Below are 12221 nucleotides of genomic sequence, written 5' to 3' on the forward strand. Positions count from 1 at the left end.
TAAAAATAGTTAATGGATGCTGATGAGAACCAGTAGTCTGTTCAGAAGGAGCCATGAGAGATCAGGAGTGAGCAGTTGTATTCTGTAAAGTGATTTTTTGGTCATCTTCAACTCATTTTTCCCTCCCTTTTAAAAGTAGCCATTACTGAACCTTGTCTTCTCAATAGGTTCAAGATTTTGAATATGAGAGTTCTAAAATAAACAGAAAGTTTTACAGAAACATTCTGAGCAGCTCAGGTTGACGCTTTATTGAAGTCTCTGCTTCAGTCAGAGAAAGTGTCTCTGTTGTAGTCCCAGCTGAAGAGCTCCAACAGTGAGCATAGAAAGAGAAGAGTGGGTCTGCTTCCCTTTTAATAGACTCCTCTCTACTGCAGGAGAATAATAGGTGGTTTATGTCTTGTGATCACTTTTCTGTTCTTGTGGAATATAAACCAAGATCTGACCTCTTTATGAGGTTCTGTATCACACGCTTGGATTTGAGGAATCCTTTTTGATTCTCTAATAACACCACAGAGCTGCTGCTGAACTCCTTGTCATTCTCTCTGAGTTGAGGGGCATTTCTTTGTTTAATATGTGGAGTGTATGGCAGTGTTAATGAGGATCCTTCTGAGGATGGATAGGATAATTTGTCATGACCAGATGCTCTGATCAATATAATTATTTCAGAAGTAGATATGAAGAGGTACACGATACACCTGTGTAATAACTATCAGAAACTGAATACCAGCTGCTTCAGCAAGTATATTCCTGGTGAGATTTACTTTAGTCATGACTTCCAGATGGAGAATTTATTGGCTGTTGATATTAATCTTTTACTCTTTTTCTGGTGTTTCATGTGTGATCTTGAAATCAGTATATGCACCTGAGCCATGAAGGTGGCTAAAATCCCAGGTAAGGATGAAGTCTCTTTTATTATCTAAAACATGTTTAGCCTTGGCAACTAAGAAATTACACTGTAATTCAGTGCTATTATAGGTTTAAAGAAGACCACTGCTGATTATTGCTGTCACTTTCAGATGAGCTGAGAAGAATCTACTCGCCTTATGTCATTTGATTTTGTAAGGGAACCTGTTGATCACAGCCTGAACCTCTGATTAACCATCTGAGGCAAGCAATGAGTCAGCTGCAGGAGCACAGGTGGAGGTAATACAGCTGTGCTCCTGGAAGGGGTGGAGCTTGACTCCACCTCTCCTAGATCCCATTTAAGGGCTGACCACCACTAAGGTAATTTCTCTTTTAGGAGCTTTTGTGGCAAGTTTCATCGTTGGCAAGTATCCATCTCAACTGAAAGCCTCAGCACTGGTGAGTCTTTTCCTAGATATCCTCTAGCCATTTACTCTGTAATTGCAACTATACACATAAACTATGCTGAAAAATCACCTCCTCTTTTTAGGTAACCCGCCAAATGCTTTATATATCCCAATGTGTCATTTGCCTTATTGTGTTCATTTAAATCCTGTGAACGAGTATGAGGGGAAAAGAAGTCTTAGATCAGACTATTTTTAGTTGCCAGTATGTGACAAATAACTTTTCCCAGTGCAGTGGGTTAAAGAAATTGGCAGGGAGAAGTTTGATATAGCTCCAAAAAATCATTTTTTTCATAGTGCAGGCCATGAACTGTGGAACTAAATGGGAAGAACACCAGTTGTCACCCAGACTCTTCTGCCAATTCTGTTTTTTGGCAGAGAAGTTGGGAAAGCTTCACAGCTGAGGAATAATGGTGGAATCACTTTGCCTGGGAAAAGGCTTGGTAAGAACAAGCACACGTGAGGAAGAGGGCCTTGCTCTGCAAAAGAGGAGCATCCTTGGAGGTGTTGGTATAGCCAGTCCCTCAGCTGCATAAAGGCACACTGGGAATCATTCTGTGGATGCCAACAGCTTAAAGAGTACTATTTCGGAGGAGTTTTTGGAGTCTCTTGGGAAGTTTTACCTTACCTTGGGACAAAACAGTCACAACGTATTATACTAAACCAATCATCTTAAGACAGCAAAATTAAGTACTTGAGTAATTGAGCCTGTTTTATGAGACATCTCTCTATTTACTTCTCTCCCAGTGTATATATATCTATGCATAACCTATTTTGACTGTAAGGTATTTGAGCTTTAACACCATTTGAAAGTGTTACAATTGGCATAAGTAGAGAATTTCTAGCATGCCAGATAAAGCCTGGGTCCTTTGGAAAGATGAGATGGTAGTTATTCTGGATCCCAGCAGCGGTTTATGTGTCACTTGTAAGCATTTAATCATATCTTGGAGTTCTAAAATAATGTTTCTGGGAGCTCAGCCTATTGTTTTCATCAGCTCTGTCTTTTTGAGCACTTGGAAGCCAATAATTTGGGGGATCATCGCTTGCTCCTACAGAGAAGGTGTCAGGACCCACAAAAACAAACAAACAACAAATAGAGTTTGAAAAGCTACAAATGGCTAAATATTTCAGCCTTCAGCTCTGAAGTGAACCCTGTCTAGGATCATGGTAAACAGGAAACAGCATTGGTGGGCCAGGGCACAGGACTGCCTCAAGTGACATAGAGGTGTAAGAGTGTGATCCCACATGAACAGGCCCTGGGTCAATCTTTAGCCCATGGAGTGGGTCTGGGGGAGCTGCTGCCTGTGGGGACTTGGATGGGCACTGTGATATGGAGCCACACTGGAAAAGATCTGTGGGAACCCCATACAGGATCAAGCATCTAGTAGGAGGGTGACCATAAAGGAACAGCTGAGAGAAACTGCTGTGCACTGACCACGTCTCTTGTTCTCTATTCTTCTCTGGTAGTTGTAGGGAGGGAGTAGAAGAGGGTGAATTTGAGGGGGGGTGTTTTTAGTTTGCTTTTAATTCTCATTGCTCCAGTCTGTTAGCAATAGGCAAGTAATTATGCTAAGGTTCCTGTGCTGAGTTTGTTCTGCCTGTTAAGTTGATTGATGAGTGATCTCCTCTTACTTCTTTCAACCTTTGAGATCTTTTTCATCATATTTTCTTCCTATGTTCTTGTGAGAAGGTGACAGTAATCTTAAACTAAAGATAGAAATTAATCTAAAGCAGATTGAAAGTGAAGGGGAAAGTCTTTGAATAAACTTTTTTTCAGTGAAGCTTGTAAGAAGGTCTTATTTATGAGTTAAAATAACATACACATGCACTGATTATAAGCATTTATTTTATTTTACCTGGATGTGTCTGTCTTCTTTTGGAGAGGAAGTATATGTTCAGGGTGAAGAATTAGTTTATAATCTGGCATTTTAAATAACAGCTGTCTGTAGTTGGGAACTTGTCTGCAAGAGAAGGACAATGATACTGCTGCAAGGAGAACAGGAATATTGCACTGAAGAGAAGTGTGCTCAGCTGGAGAGCCAACTTGATACCAGCAGTGCATAACCTCCTCCAGACTCTGCAACTGATGATATTATAGTGTGATACTATTATCATGGCACTGAAATCTCTGTAAAATTATTAAGAAAACATAAATACCAAACAGATAAAGAGATTTTTAAAAAGCTACTTTATACTGTAAGTGTGCATTTAGAAGTACAGTAGAACCCTGAATGTTTTCATTGATATCTTCTGACAGAAAGCTCTTCTCGTTACTGCCAGTCTAGTATTCCTTCCTCTTTACTGATGTCAAAAAAGATTATTTTTAGGAAATAAAACATACTTTAGGATTCCTGTAGACAAAAACAAATACACAGTGTCCTCATGCAGTAATAAGTGAATAAGATTCCATTCAAAATATTTTGCAAGAGGGGATGGTTTAGGAACTGGGGCATAAGGAGCTGAAGACTTTTCTTGAGGGGAGGCAGGAGGTCTGACAAGGGCTCTCCCGACCCATGGGACCAGACCCTCTGCAGAAGGTATGAAATATTATTCAGGATTTAGACTGAAGTTTGTATGTGGCAACTGCAATGCTAATATGGTATGAAATAAAAATTATAGTAATATAACAAACATGCATGCTCTGATAATATAAATATATGCATAAATATGTAACCTATACTTTCCTTATAAACTGACAAACTCTAAAATTATTTGGCACTGAAGAAACGTCTAGCAATACATTTCCATTGCAATATAATGCACATTTATAAAACACTTCAGATATTACAGGTAATTTCTTTGAAGTTTAATGTAAAATAAGAAAGCTTTTCCTTATTTCTTTTTCTTTTTTCTTTTTTTTTTCTTTCTTCCTACTTTTACTAAATTATACACAATTGTAGAGTTGTAGAACAGCTTGGATTGGAAAGAGCCTCAAAGCCTATCCGGTTCCAGCCAGATCAGGCTGCCCAGGGAACCATCCAGCCTGTCCTTGAGCACCTCCAGGGATGGGGCATCCACAGACTGTCTGGGCAGCCTGTGCCAGTGCCTCACCACCCTCTGAGTAAAGAGCTTCCTCTTATAATCTAAACTAAATCTTCTTTCTTTTAGTTTAAAACCATTCCCCCTTATTCTGCCACTATCATACCATGTAAAAAGTTGGTCTATCTCCTGATTAAAAAATCATGTTTTCAACTCAGCATTAAACTGTGCTTAACTCTTAGTTGCATCAGCATAGATAGCTATTATTAGTGCTGATCAACATGAATAAATATTTTACTGTTAGAGCTACAGTACCTAAAGTGATTGTTTTGCAATCAAGCCATTTTTAATATATGTAGTTCAACTCCTTTAACGTGACTTTCTCAATTTTGGAGGAAATCAGGAGTGTGGGTTTACATGGGAAGTATTATACAAAAAAAGGAATGTAAGGTATCCTACAAACTGTCACCAGTTAAGGGTTGTTGTTTCTGAACAATTATGTGTGCAAATTTAGATGCTGGGCTTTGAAAAGAAAATACAAATGTTTGTTTACTAAGGCTGATGGGCTGTTGAGGAGGATACTGTAGGCTGGCAAGGGGAAGCTTTTACTTTCTGAAACAGTCTTTAGAGCTGTGGGTGAAATTTCAGCTACACTGCAAGAGAAGGTGAAAAGGAAGTGGGAAGATATTATGTGGTAAGAACCTCGTGCAGACACTGCTTAACCAAATTGTATTTTCAACACACCTAAACCTTTCATTGTGTCATGAAAGAGACAGATACTAAAATACACAAGCTCCATGAATGAACCTGTATACCATGCTTATGCTGCTAGGTTGTTGGTAGGGAGCAGTACTAATCCATGTGAGAAAAGTTTATTTTTAAATTAGAATTGAAAAATTTAACTGTATTTCATTATAAACTATAATTTAATGTATGGTGTGTATATTCTTATAAATCATGCTACAGTCCATAGCTCAGGTCCAGTGTGTAGTAGATTCAGTGTAAAATCAATGTAGATTGCTTGGGGGAACTTCGTTCTTCATTTATTCCAAAACAAAGTTGCTGAAAGTATTATACAAGTATTCCAGAAACGCATCTATCAGACTTCAGGTTCAAGATATATTTTAAAATATTTTCTCAGTCACCAAATTTCCTGAAAAAATGTGTTTTATCCCTTCAGTAATGTTTTTTGTTTTTTTTTTTAAGTTTCTTCATAGGCCAAAATATACTAGCTTTGACTTAGACCTGATAGTTAAAAGGAGATGGTTATACAATTCTAATTAAAAATGGGAGTTCTTATTTGATTTACCATAAAATGGTATGTGGTCTGCTCAGCTTTTTTTTTTTTTTTCCCCGTGTGAAATGTCAGTAGGGAATCTGCTTTTTAATATCACTTGGTAAATAGCCACGAGTTAATAAATATTGCATCTCTGCTTTTTGGGATCAAGAAAACTCAAATCACAGGAGAGAAATGATATTATTTCTGCTGCAGAGAGTGCTGGGAAGTGACGAGGCCACTTAGGAAGTTACAAATTGAATTGGAGGTACATAATACATTCAGTGAAATTTAGTTACTTTAAATTGTCATAATTTTAACATTTGAAACTAAAACATCTTCGTCTAAAAAACTAAATGTCCTTGAAAATCCTTTTCAGATTGACTCCACTTAATTTCTGCCAGTTTAGATGCTTTTGTTCTTCTGTGTTTGTGGGAATATGGTGCTAATGAATTGCTCTTAAGCCAGTAAAGACTTAATCTATCGTGGGAGTTAGCGGAGCCAGCAGTGAGCAGAGCAGGTGCATCGATAAATTACAATAGCAGAACAAGAAATGGTAAGTATGACAACCATTTTGTATCCTTCTCATGAAATGGTACAGCATCAAGGTTTTAAGTGCAGCTGCTGCAAACCACTTGAGGATCCTAATTCTTCTTTACTTTCTTTAGTATATTTGTGTCAGTGTTCGATAGTTTGGCTCCTGGTTTACCTGAAGGCACTTTTGACAGAAATTTCAAGAAAGCTTATTTCAGTACTGGAGGAGTGGGGGAAACCTATAAATGATTTAAGTAGATACAGAATTCCACACACCCACCCATGTGTTTCTCATTCCTCAAGGGCATTTTCTTCTCTTGGTGCTGGTAATAATTCTTCCTTTTCCTATAATTTTGACTAACCCCATCCGTGCACTTTATCTTGTTAGTGGTTTGTTTTTCCAGTAGTTCTAACTTCGTATGTATTTGAGGCATTACCTGTGCTTTAAAACTGCTAAGAAATGACTACAGGTCATAAATTTTATTCCTAGAAAATGAGTAACATAACTCTCATCTAATTTAAAAGCTTGTATGCCACAGGTAAAGGGAATGAAATATTTAATGATTGTGTAATTTTGTCATGTGCTAAACAAGGAAGTTTTAGCAGGAATCCACTTTCATTTCTGAGAGTCAGATAAGACTGTTAAAGGAACTCTACAGAGTTGAGGGATTTCAGTGCAGGGTGAAAATGGCTTAGGTATGTTTTAAAAAGGCTGACTTTGTTACTTTTGAGACATCTCTAGCAAGTGAAACATAAATATAAAACAGTGACATTACAAAACAGTGAAGAACTGTATTAAAGTTTTCACTTCTGTTTTACTAGGTTTATGGAGCAAGTAGGCTGCAGGGGTAGCCTTTGTAATCAGAGCCCAGTGTCTGCCCCATGTCAGATCAGATCCAGCTTCAGCTGCTTCAAAAGGGACTTGCTGTTGCCAGAGATAAGCCAAGAATGATGCTGGTTGTTCCTCTTTAAGAGCAGATATACGGAAGGGAAAATCTGCTGCATGGCAGCCACTAGGGAGAAGAGTGAGGACACATGAGAGAAGCAGCCCTGCACCCATCCGGATCAGTGCAGAATGAGGGCAGGAGGTGCTTCGGGTGCAGATCAGAAGGTCCTGCAGCCCAGGAAAGTCCCATGGTGGAGCAGGCTGTCCCCCTGCAGCCCATGGGCACCTTCAGGAGCAGATCTCTACCTGCAGCCATGGAGGGGCCCTGATGCATCAGGTGGTCTGGAAATGCTGCTGCCCATGTGGGACCTGTTATGAAGCAGCACCTGAAGGGTGGGCTTTGTGGTACGGAGCTGTGTTGAAGCAGTATTTGGAGAGCAGAAGCCCATGCGGGACCAACTGGGGAAGGGATGGTATCCCATGGGAAGGACCCTTGAGGAGGAGCGACAGTCACCATAGAGGGGCAATCAAGTTGAAGCATTATGGAGTGGTCACAGCCCCCATTCTCTGCTCCTCTGTTCTGCTGGGGGGAATCTGTAGAAGAGGGTGAGTGAAGGGAAAGATGCTTTTAGCTTTGCTTTTTCTCACTGCTCTTGGCTATTAGCAACACATAAGATATTGAAATAATCTCATTTGACTGTGTATGTTTTGCCAGTGTAGGTAATTGGTGAGTGACCTCTCTGTCCTTCTTGCAGTCCTTGCGCTCATCATTTATTCTCCCTGATACATTTAGGAAGAGGAATCATGGAGCAGCATGGTAGAACTTTGCTATCTGCAGGTGTGAAGCCATGACACTATCCAGAAAAGCTTTGTAAGAAAAGTCAAAATTTCCTTTCTGATTATTTCTGAAACTGGGCAAGTTTTTGCTCCTCTTTGCTTCACAGCAATGTTCTTTCACTTTGGCAAGACAAAATGGAGATAAATGAAAGAATAGCCTTCACACCCCTGTGAAAAATTTCTATCCATTTCCCTCCTGAGGGAAAAGGAGGATCTGAGATCAGTTTAGCCAGGTTAGATCACTTAGCCAATATCCTGTCTCTCAGTCCAAAAGTAAGTTGTGAAAGTGGATCCTGAACAGCAATTATTGTATAAAGAATGAATGTTGCCCACCTGTGGGTTAAGGTCTAGCCTCTGTGCAAGGATAAGAGAAGCAACATCTCTGTCCTCACTGGTCTGTCAAGGTTTTTCTGATTCTTCCAAGTATATTATCTTAAATTTTGAGATGAGAGGTGGTACTGTTGTATCAGGATGATGATGGAAAAAGTAGCCTTGTGAGGTTTTTCATTTTATTTACTTACTTTAGGGATCCTAAGCTGATGTTTTTAGAGCAGTGTATGTGCTGAATGCAAGATTCTTGTTCCTGACTGATAACAGACATTTCAGAGAAAAACATTTGTGGATATAGTTAAGATTGCTTTTTCTCTATGTGCTGTATTCTACATTTATCTACACTTCGGGTCTTTATAGTGGGATCTCTTAATATTGTATAGACGTTCACATCAGAGCATTTCCTATAACAAACCAGATGTTTTCTTGAGAGTGAAGAGACCTGTTTGTCGAATAGTCTTTTTTTTCCTGATTTGACTAAACGCTTTGGAGAGCAACTAATGTAGGAAGATGACAATTAGAGGATTTTACAGATTCTAATGTTACTTCAGGACTAAAACAGAGACGTCAAAATCTCACATGCTGTTTTCTGCCTGTTAGAGAATCTATTCAGCTGCATGTAATGTTAGGTTCTTATTACTACAGAGGTGAAAAATGCAACCTTAATGTGGCTTGTAATCAAATCCAAAACCTTGAATCCCAACCCTCAATGCAGTTAAATGCTCTGGGATATTGTTCTTTATCTTCTTGGAGGTAAAATAAATCCATGAAGAAAATGCAGTAATTCTTCCATGCATTTGGATATACTCATTCCCCTTCTGTTCATGAGTGTTCTTTAATGATTTCTCCACTAGTGTGTTTCTCTTAGCCTTGTGCAGATACCTGATGGATGATCGACATCCTGGAGCCTTTGTTCTCTAGAGCCTAACCTTGAAGCCTTCAGGTGTCACATATATTCAGTGCCTTGGAATTTTTTTCCAACCATTTTAATCCTCTATCATCAATCTGTTAACAATCGCTGTATGTTTTGTTTCATCTCAAGAAACATCTGGAATAGTTGTCCATATTTAGTGTTTTGTTGAAAGGTATTTTTTTTATTTGGTCTCATATGTCATTTTTCTTCTTTCATATACTTTGCTTAGCTACCTATTTTCACTTAAATATATTGGGTCATGAATTTGTAAAGTGGATCCTTGGCCTGCCATCAAATAATATGTGTTTGAGCAATTGATTATTTACACAGATTTTTAGTAGTAAGTTTTCAATCAGGAGATGCTTGGCAACCCTTCCAAAAAAATTTAAACATTTTCTAGTCAAACAGCTATTGTGGCCCAAATGAAACTTAGCAGTACAAGCATTTCAAAATGAACTGATAAATAATTAGTTGACAAAAAGCTCAATAACGGCAGAAATACAGAGTTTATCTAACACTATGGCAGCTATGGTAATTTTAATTAAAAACTAGTAATAATTACAGAATAAATCTTTGGTATCATTGTCTGTTGCACAGAGCACTTTTCAGAGGAATAAATTAGAAAAAGTTGCATGTTCACTATCTCAGTTCTCTGGTCTTTGAGCTATGCATTGGAGAACAATACTTCAAGCACCAGCCTAACAAACAGTAATAAGATGACAGTTTACCTTAGGAAAAGAAGAGGGGAGTGTCAAAAGCTTCTGCCTCACTTGAAAACATAGATGTAAAGGAATCCATAAGCCCCAAAATATAAATGGAGCCTCTGAGTGAGAGGCCAATTATTTTTACACTGTGTCAGCTGACTGTGCTTCTGACGTCATGGAGAGGCATCTTACATGGAAATGCTGGCCTTTATTTTTCTTTTTTTTTTTTTTTCTTTCCTCATTTGTATACTTCCTTGTCACTTTTTTTTACCCTATTGTTTTTTCTAACCAATACTTTGAGAAGAGAAAAAGATTTAGTAGTATGAACCATAAGCACACACAATTAGCTGTCTGTCTTGGCTAATGCATTTAAGTACTTCACTTTCAACCTGATTTTTAAACTTGCTCATCTGTACCACTGGCTCTTATGTTTTAGGATGGAGCTCTGATGTTGCTGTAAGCATTAAGGTTTGGCCAATTTCTGTTCCAGTGTAGCAACTCCTTGGAGTTGCAGGAAGTTTTATTTGTGTTACACATCTGCAGTAAGAACCAAGCATTTGAAATCTGAGCTCCTTAAGGGCCCATGTCTCAGAGATATTGATCATCTGCTGCAGCTTTTTGTCTGCTTTCAATTCCCATTGCAATCAGCAGGAGATGAGACTCTCAGCACCTTGCAGGATCAGGCTCGCAGAGGCTGCTTTTGGAGAAGTTTGTCTGCTTATCTATTCAGCTGGCTGGATGATCTCTTGTCAGATGGCTCCAGATGTTATTGCACATCCCAGATATTCCTACTGTCAGCTGAAGATAAAACAATGTCTACGTTGTCTGGACTCTATTTGAGAAGTTTATACATGAAAGCAAGTTTGAGGAATGGATTTAGGTTTATTTGAATGATTATTCATTATTTTTAATGATTTTTTTTAAATGTATGTTGCTATATTTTATCATATTTCCCCATTCGCGAGGTTGTTTCTAGGAATCTCTCTATTTTAGCCATTTACTTGTTTAGCAACTAAACAATTAAAACAGTTTAATTTTTTTTCTTTTTAAGGGAGAAATTAAGTCCCATATGAGGTTTCAGTCCTGTTTAGAATAATAGCCATATAGCAATGAAACATGCAAGTAACACTAGGACTTCAGTTCTCCAAGGTGATAGACATAATCCTTAAATGACAAGGTCCCCAAAGTGTCTTTTAAAAGAATACTGAAAATTTAGAATGACTGGAATTGAAAGTTCCACCTGGATACAACTTATGTGAGAAAGGGAAACAAAAGATTTCTATGGAAGACTAGAGAAAAAGATCTTTTTCAAAATCAATCTCAAAAAATATGAACAGTTGTTTTATAGATTTGAACATTTCCTTTAGCTTCTTCTCATAGGAGACTTTATGAATGAATTTTTTTTACTTTAATGGAGGAACACTTGTGCAGGAGATGATAGTGGATAATTTCATGATCCCCTTTCCTTATGTTCTCCAAGTAAATCATTTTGAAGAGTATATTATGCTAAAGTAAAAGCTAATTTCTACTTTACAAATTTCTAACGTTTTAACTGTAAGCTGTTACACAGTTAATTTAAAAGAAAATCTATGGCTGGCATTTGATACTGAAAGATCATTTTTTGAAAGAGGCTTTTAGAAATTTGTGGCACCTGTTAATTCCATTGAGCTCAAGGGGAAATTGCAGAGAATCTCAGAAAAAAAAAAAAAAAAGAAAAAAAAGAAAAAAAAGAAATCAACAACCCAAACTGTTTTAAATTAAGAAATAAAAGTTGAAAGGATGACTAAACTGTCCAGCTTAACACTTACTTAGTGAACTCTTTTCCTGTGTGTCTTGCACAAAGTTATTTCAAGTATATTTAGCATATACTCACTATAATTCTGGTCTCCCTTCTTAAATGGGACAGAACTTTAAGTTGCCTTCCTGGTAAGATTTCTGGTCTTGAGTTTTCCTGTTTTCACTGGAGTCATACGTATGTCATAGTTAGCCAAAATGAACAGTGTACTCATGGGTGAAAACTGTCAATCTGAAAGAAATACCTCTTTTCCACAGGCTGACTCTATCCTCATGCTAAACCATTATTTTGATAGTGCAGTTTCCATTTTCTGAGTAGCAATACTGCCAAAGATTTTGGTCTGTGCAGGGCAGAACTTTCTATGTAAAAATGGTGAAGATAAATCAGAAGGATGCTGGAATCAACATCACAGCTGGAGAACAGCTAAGAGAGAAAAGGTGGTGTTCAGTTAGATCTCTGCTAAGCCCAAACTATGTGCCTGAGTTATTTTTGTGTGGAAACCACCTCTGTGTGAGAGGAGTGGAAAATGGAAGTGAGGCATGTCTGGCTCTGCAGTTTGAACTTTAGGCATTGCCATGATGAGCACTGAGGCAGGGAATACTCCTGTATCCGATCATGTAGTTGTGATCATGGTGGTCCTGCTGTGGGTCTGACATGTCT

This window comes from Coturnix japonica, chromosome 4 (genome assembly GCF_054131305.1).
Source record: "Coturnix japonica strain WE chromosome 4, WE-NBRP24, whole genome shotgun sequence".
NCBI classification, from domain to species: domain Eukaryota; kingdom Metazoa; phylum Chordata; class Aves; order Galliformes; family Phasianidae; genus Coturnix; species Coturnix japonica.